At 36.4% G+C, this 14,967-nt stretch overlaps 1 protein-coding gene across 3 annotated transcripts in view; it reads right to left on the bottom strand.

Moving 5' to 3' along the window:
• Positions 1–9,578, bottom strand: part of LOC120413937 (uncharacterized) — a 159,301-nt gene extending 149,723 nt beyond the window's left edge. For all 3 annotated transcript variants that reach the window (XR_005604992.2, XM_039574934.2, XM_039574935.2), the window contains exon 1: positions 8,119–9,578. The gene's annotated coding sequence lies outside the window, so the exon portion shown is untranslated. The remainder of the gene's footprint in view (positions 1–8,118) is intronic.
• Positions 9,579–14,967: the final 5,389 nt, after the last annotated feature.

Raw genomic sequence — 14,967 nt, 5'->3', positions numbered from 1 at the left:
GGGGCCGGAGGTTGCAGTTTCGCGAGCCGTGGCCGAATTTCTGGCAACGGTGGCATTGCGCTACGTCCGTCGGGTTCTTGGTGTAAAACCGCCAGTTTACCCAAAAACCGTCCAACGTCTTAGTCCGCCGCAGATCTTGGATCTTGACGGTGCCGCGGTCGAAGTACAACAGGTACAGGGTATGCGTACCCGTGACTGTTGTCTTTCGCGAGAGCACTTTTATCTCCCGTGGCTTTATTCCGGCGTTCGAGAGGTGTCGCTTCAGGTCGGCGATCGGACGGTCTTGGTAACCCTGCAAGACGACCTTAACAGGGGGCTTCTCTGGGTCGTATGTGTAGAAGTTGAAGTTGCTACGCTTCAGTTCTTCAAGCACCAGGTCGAAATCTTTTCTGTTCAGAGTGATCACTTGCACTGCCGACTTACCGATTTTTAGACAATATCCGAGGCCTTCCAGCAACTCGTCAACATCGTCCGCCAACGTGTCCAAAACAAAAATTGGAGGTGGTCTTCGTTCCGTTGGAGAATTATTCTTTTTCGGCGCTGACACTTTTTTGCGTGCACGTCCATCGTCGTCGTCGTCATCGGTAGTGCTGCTACCGTCGGTGTTGTTATTTTCTTCGTCGTCGCTCAGCATCTGGAACTCGTTCCTGATGGGGATGTTGGCGGATGTTGATGTGCCACTGGTCGTGGCACCGGAAGTACCGGAACGGGTTCGCACTGGTGATCTTGGAACATATCCGGGATGTAGTAACTTTTTGTCGATTCCTTCTGCGCTCACTCTCCCCTGCGCGATGGCGGTCGACACGGCGTTGGTTTGTTACCTTTTTGCACACGGCCGGTAGACGAACTTCGCGGGTTTTTCGAGGCCGCACTCGAACTGCCACGGCCACGGCCGGCCCTTGGCATGCTGCTGGAGCAAACTCGCGGCTAATCACGGTAAACTACAGCGAAAAAATCGAAAAAACTATGGAGCACTGAGCACTTGACTGCTGCTTGCTCTCGTGCGTACACGGAGGTGTTTTAGAATAGTAGTTTATGCAACAAGTTGCAAAAAGAGGTTTTTTTCAGCACGAGTCGTACATTTATCCAACGAGGTTCACCGAGTTGGATTAATACGTCGAGTGCTGAAAAAATCAAGTTTTGCAACGAGTTCCATACAACATTTTTTGCAATTCCGAAAAACACCCATTGAGTGAAATTTTAAGTCAAATTTTCTTGTATTTTATCAATAAATCGTTTAAATCCAAAAAATGTTGAAAAGTGTTACTTTTCGAAACAAGTGCTGAAAAGTTCAACTTTTCAGCACCCATTTCAGTGCTGAAAAGTAGAACTTTTCAGCATTTATTTTGAAAAGTGTTGCTATTCGATTCTGTTATTTTTGGTACAGAAAAGTAGGCTATTTCGTCGTTCAAGAATGACAGGAAAAGTAAGTATTTTCACGACGGAATTGCAAAAAAAATTTATTTTTTGGTTCGGGTCTGAAAAGATTTATTTAATTGAAGACTATCAACATTTGCATAATGCAGTATATGATTAATCTTACTCTTAAACTCTAACAAAAAAATATCACAAATGCAAGATAAATTGCTGATATTTTCAATTTAATGGTTTTAAATGATGATTCTCTACGATTTCGCAAATTTTTCTTTGTATATTTTTTATTTGGATGATACTTTGTCCATGTCCATTCCCTACGTCAAAAGAAGCAATTTTGCATCATTAGTTTTTCCATACCAGTCTCCATACAATTTTAGGGCTGGTCATACAAAGTGGGTACCGTAAACTGGGGTGACTTTGATAGCCCAGGGTGACTTTGATAGGTTTTTAAAATGCCCTTGACGGCATCTAAACATTTTTGAGAATTTTGAATTTGGATGTATCAAAATTAGTGGCCAAATCAAATTTCTATCAATGTCACCCCGGGCTATCAAAGTCACCCCAGTTTACGGTTTGTAAATGCACGAAATTCTGTATCGTAAGAAGGGTTTTTTTCTGTTCGATTTGGTGTCTTGGGCAAAATTTTAGGTTATGATTAGGACTTTTCGGAAAAAGGCACACAGAAAAAATAATTTTGTAACTTTTTAGGCTGGTACAATTATTTTTAAAAGTTTTTGTCACTGATCAAAACATGCATCAAAATGGAAATTAAGAAAATGCATTTAATAAGTATACTTTCAATAGCAAATATTAATTACCTCCCCCCCCCCCGGTTTCAAATTTTCCCCCAAAAATCGAGGAGCAATAAAAATATACTAAAGTTTAAATTTTCATTGAAACGCTTTTAAAATCGATTCTAAACTCTGCAGAATACATTATATTACGCTTATTTATGCATTTTTAATCAAACAAAAACATAACTTTCTTTTTAATCATTTAACAAATTTTGAATTTTAGAACCGCAAATCGGTAAAAAAGTTAAAGTTTTTTTTTGGTTTGGAAATTTTAAAAATTAGGCCTGAAATTAAAAATTAAGTTCTTTTTCTATAATTTGCCAACATTGTATGGAGACTTTTATGAACTTACAAATGATGCAAAATGTCTTTTTTGATCAGATAAAAGGTACACATAGGGTACAAGTTTCATACAAATAGAAAAAAAATACAAAAGATCATCATTGTCCGTATATCAAAATAGGGGAAATTCTCGTATGTTTGGCAGGTTAAGCACTCGCTCCTAACTCCATCCAATTTGCTGATTTTCACTATTTAAACAACTAATTTTGCAAAACTTTTGATAGAAACTTGCTTGCTCACTTCTCATTGAGCTATTTATCACTCGATTTAAGTTGAAAACGCTTTCAATTAGCTTTAATTGAGTGTCAAAGTTCTGACCTGCCAACATTAGAGGCACGCTGGAATTAGATGCTGTTCCCCTAGTACATATTGAAAATTAAAATGTATGGCGGATTGGATTCTACTTTTTTAATACATTGAGAAAAAAATAGTAAACTTTTTAAGAACATTCGCTTAGAAAATATTCTTTGATAACGTTTGTATTGCTTTAATTAATTAGAAATAACTAAAATGAACTATTGCATTATTTGGAGAGTGCAAATACTTGTTTCTTACTGAGCGAGGTTTTGTTTTTCATTCAATCAAAAAATCAAACCATCCACATTAACGACCCCCGGGTCTTTTGTGGTCTCTATTGCAAGTTTCTGCTCGAACCTAGGAGTCCGAAGGCTTTAATGGGGAGAGCACCCAAGGGACCATCCATAAACCACGTGGACACTTTTTTGAGAATCTCGACCCCCCCCCCCCCTTCGTGGACAATTGTCCATACAAAAAAAATATTTTTTGTATGGAGCGTGGACAATCGCCATATCCCCCCCCCCCCTAAACTGTCCACGTGGTTTATGGATGGTCCCCAAACCTCTTTCTACTCCAAGGAACCTTCCACCCCAGTGTTTGAACTGACGACCTTTGGATTGCGAGTTCAACCGCCGCCAGCGATTCCACCGGAGTAGGCTTGTGTTGTTTGTACTTATGGCATGGAGACGACTCCTACACCTGGAATGACTTAACGGCCTAACAACCAAGGCCGGAACCGACATTTTACTTCCTCATCCGATGGAAGGTTGTTTTTCATTACTATTTTCAAATTAATTTGTTTTTCATTAGTGGATAACCTCAAATCCATTGATTGGCAAGAAACATTCCAAAAAAGATAACTCTCCACAACCAAAACAGCAAACCTACCACCTCGAAAATAATCACTCCAGACGCTCGCCAAATCCGCAAACCTAATCAAATAAACCGCGCAGATATAAACTTTTTCGCCAAAAAACGAAGTGTGCGATCATCTAACAGTGTGCACGCGCTCGCTCTTAAATGTTTGTTTTGATTAACTAGTCCATAAAGCCTAGCCACAGACACTTAAACCCCCTCGCTCTCTCTCTCTCTTTTTCTCTCACTTGCAAACTTTTTTAGTCGACACTTTTCAATTTGCAAATGTATTTAGAGTGAGTGCGTTTTTTTGGCACTCTCTCACTCTTTCTTTTGCGCGATTGATGGTGTGTTTATGTTTGATAGCTCTGTGGCTAAAATTACTCCTCGAAAAAAAACCCCCCATCACCACAAGCGAGTTTGTTAGTTGGTGCGCTTAACGGGTTTGGCACCTTATTTTTTTGTGTGTCCCTTTCACGGCGTCAATTTTGCATGTATGAATGAATTTTCGGTGCAATCAAAATGAACGAATCAGCGAAGAGTGCAAAAAAAAGGTTGAAACGCCACACACGAGTGAATAAAATAAAAAGAGAATAAAACAAAAGAAACGAGTAAAAAAGAGACTAATGTATGCACGATAAGTGTGCGCTCTGCTTGTTCGTACTCGACCAAGTGAATTGTTTTATTTTGTGCGAATTTTCGAGTTTTTTGCTGTTCGCCTTTTTTTTCGCACGAATGTGACACATTCTAGCGAAAGGGATGAAATGTCAAAAATTGTACAAAATTTAAGCAGTCAAAATAAAAATGGTTAAAAAAGAAATCACAAATAATGAAACAATAACAAACGAATAAAAACAAAAGAAAGATAAATTAAACAAAACAATTGCCAAAATTCCCCAAACAATTTCCCACCGACATTCGCCAGTTCGTCGGCGACATTCGTTTGTCGTGTCGGCGAAACGCAATTGTCACATGGTTGATTTCGCGATGATGTTTGTTGGATAGTGTGTGATAGGACAGGTTAGGGTTGGGTGGTGTGGGGGGAGGTGTACGTACTAGTGATAAATGAAAGCTCGTGACGATATTTGTGTGCCAATGACCCTTTCCACTTTTTTTTGCGTGTCTAAGTAGATCGGGGTGGCGTCGCAGAAATGAATGGGTTAAACTGTGGTTGTGCGTGTTTTTGGTGAGTTAGTAGATTAGATGGAAATGTATGTTAGTAGATGGTTACGAGGGTGTCGGTGTTCTTTTGATTTTTTAAAGAAAAAGTAAATCTTTCAATTGATTTTCAAGGCAACAATCTTAATTAAAAATGTCAAGCTGATGATATTGATTTGCAAAAATGATTACGAAGAATTCTTTTCAGGCCTTTACGAATAAGGTCATTACAAATTTGATTTAAAGGTTTTGTTCCTTGACCACAGTCGAGGTGAGAAGGGGTAAAGACTAATTTTGAACATTACATAATGTATTCTGCATAGACAGCAATCGAATGTTAGCAGTTCTGTACGTTTCCGCAAATTGACTTTTCATTGTATTTTTATTTATGTTTTTAAAGTAAAACTCTGTCCATCAATTTCTTATGCCTAAATGGCATCTTATCTTATTTAGAATGTTTGGACTCGTTTAAAAAGATATAGAATTGTTGTGAATTTTCAATAAACAGTACAGCAGAAAGTTTTTTTTATCTGCGAGAAAAATTAACAAAGGTGAAATTATAACCATGCTCAGAATCGCTTCTAACATTTCAATAACGATTAAAACATATTATTTTGCCATTTTGAAATGTTAGTCACAATGGTATCATTTTTAACCTTGAAAATCGGACCGATAGTTCCCAAAATATTATCGACTGAAAAAATGAGGACTTATTGGGTAGCAGTTAAAAATATCAATTTGCCCAATGTTCTTTCTAGAAAGGCAATTTCAGTAATCAAAGGTCAAATCGATAACGATAATCAAAAGTATGGTATTTTCTCAGCTATTTGAAAATATTTTATCAGAGGTGGACGAGGAAAAATAATAGTTTGAATATTTGAAAAAGTATAAAAATTTTCGAACAGAAAACCTTATATTTTACAACCAAAAAATATTTAATTGAAAAAAATTATATACAAGAAGTTATAAAAATATTTCTTTTCAATATTGTGATGAGCCAAACGCGTTTTTTTAATAATAAAAATATTTTGTAATTGTACACAAGTAAGGCCGTTGCAAATATTTTTCAAAGTTTATGTCGCCCCCCCCCCCCTTCAAATTTGGTCTGAAAAATCAGGGGGCAAAAAAAATATTTTTCCAAAAAACTTCAAAATTTCCATGAAAATATTTGTCTAATCATCTGAAAACAATCTAAAATGCATTTTTCTGCATTGATAATCATATTTAGCATGTTTGGGCTTGTTTGAAAATGTTTTGAATTTTTATGAAATTCCAATGCACAGCACCGCAAAAAAAATATTTTTCGCAAAAAATTAAATTTTCGTCGATTCTTAGATATTTTGGAAACTAATGATGGCAAAACAACTGGACAGGTGTATAATGCATTTTAAAACACTTTTTTCTTTCAAATGTTGAAACCATGGCTCGTAATTTCAATTTAAATACTTTTTTATTTTTTTGCCCCCCCCTCGACTTTGATCAGAGTCGAGGGACATAAACTTTAAAAAATATTTGCAACGGCCTAATGCTAAAACAATAATTAATTTAAATAAAAGATTCAAAATTCCTTAGATAAACTTTTTGGTTAAGTTCAAAAAGTTATTCCAAAATTATTTAACACCAAATCAATGATAGCCTAAAACCAAAATTGAACCAAGCGATTTTAAGAATAAAATAATTCAAACCATTTTATTCTTAAAATCATTTTGTTTTATTTTGATATTTCTTTAAAGGAAATTAAGGATTTTTTGTATTTATGTGCATTTTTATAAATTAAAACTTCTGCATATATTTCTAACATGATGATTTCCAATTAGGTCGCATTAGCTCATTTAATCTGTTTCTATTTCTTTAAGAAGCTGTATGTATACCATCAAAGGTGAAATATGTATTCTCAATTTAATTCATATCTTGTATTAAGCATATCACATTATGTTTCACCGAATAAATATTGTAGCGCTTTGGAGATCCTTTCATCTACCACTTTATCGAGAAGAATTAGATTAGATTAATTTGTTACACCAGGTGAGATTTGACAATTCCATAAAAATCAAAATTCAAAAAACTGCGAAAAATATATGTTTATACTGTTTTTTGATGAAATTTGCTGATTTCATCGACATAACCAATCAATTTTTTTTAAATACTTAGTTTATTTTCCTAAATTTCTTAAAACTAGACTGTTTTTGATGATTTTATAAGAAAAAAATAAAGCTCTGAATGATTTGAGAAAATTTATTCTTTTATTTTTCTATTTGCTTTTTTTTTTACTTTCAAGATTGGGCCGCTGCAAATATTTTGTGATGTTCATGTTTCACGACTTTGACCGAGGTAATCAACAAAAATAATTTTCTACGAAAATTAAAACTTTTTGTGACGTAAATGTTTTGCTGTGTGGCTGTGGCTCAAAAGCTAGTTTTTTTTCGTCAAGAAACTATTTTTTTTTTTTTTTTGAAAAGCGAGATAAAATGGTTTATGCACCAGTAAAATTGACTTGTGAAATTGACTTGAATAACTATATTAAAAAATAAACGAAAAAAACCCGAAAAATATTGCTTCATTCTTCGAGCCAATATTGAAGGGGAGAATTGGGGGAACGGGGATGGTGTGTGCGACATAATCTTAAATCACACTTTAGGCATATTTTTTTTAATATGCTTTTTACGCATTACTACAGTTAGGCCGTTGCAAATATTTTTTGGAGTTTATGTCCCTCGACTCCGACTACAGCTGAGGGGGAGCAAAAAAAAACTAAAATAACTAGCCACGGTTTTTAAATTTGAATGAGAAGTGTTTTAAAATGCATTTTACACTGGTCCGGTTGATTTAAAATCATTAGTTCTCAAAATATCGAAGTATTAAAGATTTTTTTTATTTCTGCGAAAAAATATTTTTTTAATTTTGCATCGGAATTTTAAAAAAATTCAAAATATTTTTAATCTAGCCCAAACATGCTATATATTGTTTTTAACATAGGAAAATTAATTTTTAATTGTTTTCAGTTGGTTAGACTTCCACCAAAAAATATTAAGATTTTTGAAAAAAAAAACATTTTTTTGCCCCCTGATTTTGAAAAGAAGGGAGGGGGATCGGCATAAATTTTCTAAAATATTTGCCGCAGCCTTATTCTTATGTCAACAATTCTAAAAAAAACTATAAATTTACAAAAAAACCTAATTTTTTACGTATTTTCCGGATGAATAATCAAGTTATAATAGGTTCTTTTGAAGCACATAACAGAGTTTTGGAGATCCTTTGAATTTTCGTACAATACTTCTTAACATTCTACACTTACCAAACACTTTTCTTCACATCAGGTAATCGATTCGTCCCCTCACCGCGGGCGCATTTCCCAAAACACTGCACTGTCCTTTATCAGCCGGCGTCCCCGGGAACACCCGTTGTGATTTTTTTTTGTTTCACTTGTGATGTTTCACTTTTCACTCAATCTCTGCCGCGATCACACACACTTTACTCACACTTGGCTTGCGCTCCGCTCTTCCTGTGAGCTTCTGTTTGACGCGCCAAAAGGTGGCCGTTACGACAATATGCCGGTCACCAGCTGATAACTCACTTGCTTGTGCTCTCCCTCTCTCTCTGTTTTAACCCCTTATCTACTAGACGCTTTGCAACAATGTATTCGCTAGTGGTTGTGACTTTTTTCGCGCTCTGCACATTAACCTCACTTTTCGCTAATTTATTTTGCACAATTATTCACACACTTACTCGCACACTGTTTGCGACGTTGCGTCGCAACGCATCTTCCAGTGGGCTCTCTTTCTCTCGTTTTCTTCCTTGAGTTGTTGTGTTGTTTGCTCGCTCACCCCTTCTTCCTTCTAATTAAATCTGATAACGCACGATCGTGTATTGCGGAGCGCACGCGAAACGCGCTCTCTTCTTGCGGTTATTCTTCCGTCCCGGTTGCAACGCGCGCGCGCACGCAGAACTGTCACTTGCTCTAACGCTGATAACGCTCGACCTTTTCGGGCGTTTCTTCTCAGGAGGACGTTCTAAGGGACGATCGTACGGACGGTAGGATCTCCGGACCACGGTGGACCACTAATTGCCACATCTTTTCTGGCAAATTCTTTCCCGTGGTTACCTTCACTTGTCACTTGAACTTCACGCGAGTCGACCAAGGCGACCAAGTCGTTCGACCGACCACCGTGTGGACAAAAAGGAAGAATTAAAATAACCGTACGGCGGATTTCTGCGCGCTCTGCGAGCCGTCCGACACTAATTTCTCAAAATATCCAATCGGTTTTTAATGAGAGCTCTCAAAGTAAAAGTGTGATCTTGCGCGACGACGAGACCCTCGGAGAGAGCATCCGACCCGCGCGCTGCCACTGATTTACATAACAAATTGAACTCGATTTTCAGAGTCGGCAGGTCCCCGCAAGAACCTCGTCAGACAAGAGAGCTATCCAGCTCTAAAACCGATCACCAACACTGAAGTTCACGATCCAGTCCCTTTCGATTCGATCCCGCAGAGAACCGGAGGACGTAACACAACTTCCACAATCTCACTTCCGACTGTTCTTCCTGCTCCCCAAAAAAACTCCAATAAAAAAAACTCCCAAGTTCTTCCCCTCGGAAGAATTCAAAGGATCTTCCGGAACACACTCGCAGTTCCTTCCAGAAGGTACCTCACCGGCTCCAAGTCGAAAAGTCGCGTACCGAAACCGGGACAAAACCCGTCACCCGCGAGAGAAATCGTTGTCACGCGTGCTGCTGCCAAGCGAAGACTAAACCGGCCGAAGTTTGCGCGAACGGGACCATGCTCACGACCGGCGGGCCAGACTGCTCTGCATTTTACACGCAGCAGGCGGCGACGGCAGGAAAGGAAAAACCGCAGAACAGAGTTTTTGAACACACCGTGCGAGCGCGCGCGATGAAATCGATGTTTTCGCTCTCTGCGGGGTTTTTCTCTCTTTCGTGGAAGCGGTCTCTCGCGTTCGTGCGATGACGTGAGAGCGAATGCAGGGTGTGCTCTCTTGCGAGAGAGGGATTGAAGCTGGAGAGAAAAGCCGGTTATCAGTGACAGGGGTGCCAGGTTGCCAGATAAATCTGGCATTGCCAGATTTTTTTCGCGCCAATTAGAAAAAAATAATTTTCTATTTCTTCCTCACATTGTTTTATTGACGTATTTTTTTTATTTTGTGAAGCTATAATGTATAAAAAGTTAAAATACACAGTTTTTGAACAAAAAATTACTTATTACTTTGAGAAAAGTGGCTTGCCAGATTTTTCCCAGATTTTTTGCCAGATTTTTTACTCTTCAGACCTGGTAACCCTGATCAGTGACCAAAATAATGAGAGAGGGACGAGGTGGTGCGTATGGAAAAGGGAAGAGAAAAGGATTGTGGAAAACCGGAAGGATGAGAGAAAATTAGGGAGCGAGATCATAGAATTTGCATCGCGCGCGACTGTCAGTACTACACAAAGTTAATTGATTGTTAATTTTTGGGCTAATTTGTAATACTTCCTAAGCGCCATTTGTAAACTAAAATGTTTTTAAATCGAATCTCGAACAGTTTAAGAATTATCCACTTCAAAAATGCTTTAAATTGTTAATCAAAACGTCCTTTAAATGCTTTTTTAAAAACAATGAAAAGTTGAATAGTTTTAGAAAGAGTAAAACAAGACAGTGGCGTATTGCAAACATAACTGACAAAATGTTTTCTGTTGATGTCTTTTTCAAGTTAATTGGAATTTGTAAGATTTTTTGTAAAATATTTTTTCCTCAAATTTTCTAACGTTTTTTAAAATAAGAAAGGGGGCAAATGCAAAACAAAGAAAATAAAGAAAAAAAAATTACGCAGTAGCAACAACGTTCTAGCAATGATTTCTTACTAACTGTTTTTTCATACAGTTATTTTAAAACGTAAAACTGGCGTGAATTTTGAAATTCCCAGAAAAGCGAATCATCCAATTTTAGTCTAATCAGAAACACCAAAGCAAGCAAAAAACTGACACCGGATGACTTAGAAATAAGCACCGGATCAAAATAATGGTTTGTTTACCAATTGACTTAATCTTCATGTGCGGTTTGTATACCGATCAGACGGTGCTGGTATCATCACCGGCAGGTGAGTCAACCGGCACGGCTCGGCGATCCGCAAAAAAAAACGATCTCGTTAAAGCAATTCACACCTGCTCGTCTGCTCGTCCATCCATGCGTGCGTCGGTGCGTAAGTTTTGGGGTAATCGTACACAAAATTGTGCGTGATTTCTCAAATATAGACAGGTCAAATTACCCCCCGACTCCACCATCAAATTTCGATCCTCACTGGATCCTTACCAGCTTCGGCGAACAAATTTAAATATAGAAAATTTGCCGGTTGATCGCACTTTCTGCCTAGTCATGGGAAATTGGAGCAGCGAATAATTGGATTGGTTCAAATAACAACTGATTATGGCAATTTTCGGTTATTAACTGTTCGTTTCGACTTTTAAATGAAACTGGTATACCTCCCATGAATTCAATCAGATATGGCTAACTCACACAGCAGTTGCCCCGACCCCTCTTCGATTTGCGTGAAACATTGTTCTAAGGGGTAACTTTTGTCCCTGATCACGAATCCGAGGTCCGTTTTTTTGATATCTCGTGACGGAGGGGCGGTACGACCCCTTCAATTCAAATCAATACTCAGAATTCCAAAAAACGTATTTTTCATCGAAAAAAACACTAAAAAACTAAACTAAACTCTGCCATTTTCCGTTACTCAACTGTTAAATTTTTTGGAACATGTCATTTTATGGTAAATTTAATGTACTTTTTGAATCTACATTGACCCAGAGGGGTAATTTTTGCATTTAGAACAAAATGTTTCATTTTAAAATTTTGTGTTTTTTCTAACTTTGCAGGGTTATTTTTTAGAGTGTAACAATGTTCTACAAAGTTGTAGAGCAGACAATTACAAAAATATATAGACATAAGTGGTTTGCTTAAAAACATCCCGAGTTATTGCGATTTTACGAAAACAAGTTTTGAAAAAGTTAATCGTCATCGATCATGGCCGTTCATGGTCACCCGCAACAGACACGGACGACGAAACAGAGAGAAACGCAAAAAGTAACTTTTTCAAAACTTTTTTTCGTAAAATCGCGATAACTCGTGATGTTTATAAGCAAACTCTTTTGTTTATATATCAATTTTTTTGTAATTTTCTGCTCTACAACTTTATAGAATATTATAACACTCTAAAAAATAGCCCTGCAAAGTTTAAAAATACACGAAATTTTAAAATGAAAATTTTTGTTCTAAATGAAAAAAATGACCCTTCTGGATCAATGTAGATTCGAAAAGTACATTAAATTTCCCTTCAAATGGCATGTTCCAAAAAAAATTACATTCGGGTAACGGAAAATGGCAGAGTTTTTAAAACTTTTTTAGTGTTTTTTTCGATGAAAAATAAGTTTTTCCGGAATTCTGAGTACGCCATCAAATCGGGCGTCCAATTTTACATAAAAGCCCCTTTGACACCAAATTTCTATCACATCATTGTCTCAGGATGCAAATTTTTGAAAAACACTTCTGTTTTTCGCAAATTGAAGGGGTCGAATCGCCCCTCCGTCACGAGATATCAAAAAACGGACCTCAGATTCATTATCAGGGACAAAAGTTACCCCTTAGGACAAAGTTTCACGCAAATTGAAGAGGGGTCGGGGCAACTTTTCCCGATTTCGTGTGAGTTGGTAGAGAATTATCCATACCCGTATCAGATATTTTACTATAGTTTACTCCTGCTAAATTAAAATCATCATGTGTTCGGTATTGACAAGGTTTATTATCAGGGATCGAATATCTCAAAGGCTGTAAATTTTTTGGATAGATCTGGGTTCATTACGTCGTAATCGTTCTATCTTGTCGCATGTCGATTTTGGGCCATATTTTAGGGAAACCAATTATTACAACTTTTAATACCGCACAGATCTCCAAAACTCAATTGCAACCCTGAGATATTCAACAAAACTGTTAAAACCTACACAGCAAAAAATCCGATGGTAAAATCGCATGCAAAAGCATGCACATCACCTTCGTCAAAATAAACACTTTATATTACACACTGCATGTACAATTTTTGCAAATACAAAAAAAAAGTTGCAACCGACGGGATTCAAACCCAGCACCAACAGTAAGGACTGGCGCCTTAGCCCACTCGGCCATCAGACCGATGAAAAGCTGGACGGATAAACGCATATATGAGCTTGACATTTCGGTCAAGTAGGTTTCCCATACTGATGGGCTACATATTTCAGGGTGTAAAATCACATAAAATTGCATAAAATAATGCAATATTTATTTTACACCCAGGCCTTTTACACGCAGCTGGATTACTACTTTTTTAGCTGTGTAGTGCAATTTGATCGTGACAACCTGCACGTGCGACAATCTTGGTGCACGTTTACTGTAAACATTTTTTGATTTTAATTCGGGCAATTAAAATCAACCAAATTTTAGAACACTGTAAATTTTAACTATGATCAACTTCAAAAATCTATAGGTAACATTAAACCTTAACCGATTTGGCTCAAAATTGGTACAGTTACTTAGTCTTACTCGTTTTCGTGCAGAAGCTCTGTTTTGTTGGTGGTGTGCATGAAGTGAGATTCTGGAATCTCATCCTATCGTCAGTCCGCACAAATAACTTTTTTTTTAATTTGTGTTAAGGCTGGTACAATTTAAAAAAGGTTTTTGTCTCCTCCCCCTTCAAAGCCTGCCCGAAAAATCAGGGAGCAAAAAAAAATTTTTTTTTTTTAGATATCTTTGAAATGTCAATAGAAATTCAAGAGCAATCAGCTGAAATCATTTTAAAATGTACACAGTCATTTTTTGATTTTCGAGCTCGGCAGAATTCTGCCGAAAACAGAACAACTGATTTTTTCGGCAGAAAAATGCCGAACTTCAGCATATTAACTGTCATTTTTCGCCGAGAATTCGGTAAAATGACTCCCATTTTGCCAAGATTCGGCATATATTTCTGACGAGCGATAAGTTGTTCTGATTACGGCAGAATTTTGCCGAAGTTCGGCATAAAAATCTAAGTGTGTATTCTCCTGCGTTTAGAATCATTTTCAACATGCTTGGGTTTATTCAAAAATCTTTTGAATTATTGAAAATTTTCGATGTGCATGTTTTTTTTTCGTTTTAATTTTTGTTTTCCTAGAATATTACATTTTTTTAAACTAATGATAATAGTTGAACTAGTGTTTAATGCATTTTAAACACTTTTTTCATTCAAATGTTGAGATTATGGCTTGCTATTTAAATTTTTGTATTAATTTAATTTTTTAGTTTCGAAAAAGAAAGAGAAAGAGAAGATACAAAAGAAAATAACGTAACAAAGAAAATATTTTTTGTTTAAAATTACTGAAATAACATCTTTTTTTTAAAACAAAAACGATGCTCGACCATATATTTTTTTGAAAATATTGTTCAATTGTGTTTTTTTTGCTTTTAACAATTTAAGCTGTTGAAAAATATCCTCTTAAATGAAAATGTTCACTGTGATAAATTATAAAACCACCTGTGATTTTTTTTTCTCATACATTGCATAACACTTATTTATGAGTTTTAAATCAAGTAAAGACTTTTTTAGCTCCGTAGAAATTTTGAATTTTTGGACACAGATCGGTACAAAACGTAAAAGTTCAAAAGAAAAATCATTGAAATTTGCAATTCTTTGATAGTAGCATTACTCTGACGATGTATAAAGAGCAGTTCTCTACGGAATCGGTCTTTTTTCTTTAATTTTAATTTTTGTATTTTTTAATCCGGCTGAAACTTTTTTGGTGCCTTTGGTATGCCCAAAGAAGCCATTTTGCATCATTAGTTTGTCCATATAATTTTCCATACAAATTTGGCAGCTATCCATACAAAAATGATATGTGAAAATTTAAAAACATGTATCTTTTGTAGGAATGTTTTGATCGATTTGCTGTCTTGGGCAATGTTGTATGTACGGTAAAATTTTTTTTTTGTGATTTTTAATTTCACTTTTTGTCACTAAAACTTGATTTGCAATAAAACACTATTTTAAATTTTTTTTTATTTTTTGATATGTTTTAGAGGACATCAAATGCCAACTTTTCAACTTTCCAGGACGGGCAAAAAATCCTTGACCGAGTTATGATTTTTTGA

The sequence above is a fragment of the Culex pipiens genome, chromosome 3 (assembly GCF_016801865.2).
Source record: "Culex pipiens pallens isolate TS chromosome 3, TS_CPP_V2, whole genome shotgun sequence".
In the NCBI taxonomy this organism is placed as follows: Eukaryota; Metazoa; Arthropoda; class Insecta; order Diptera; family Culicidae; genus Culex; species Culex pipiens.
This window is presented reverse-complemented; position numbering and strand designations above follow the sequence as displayed.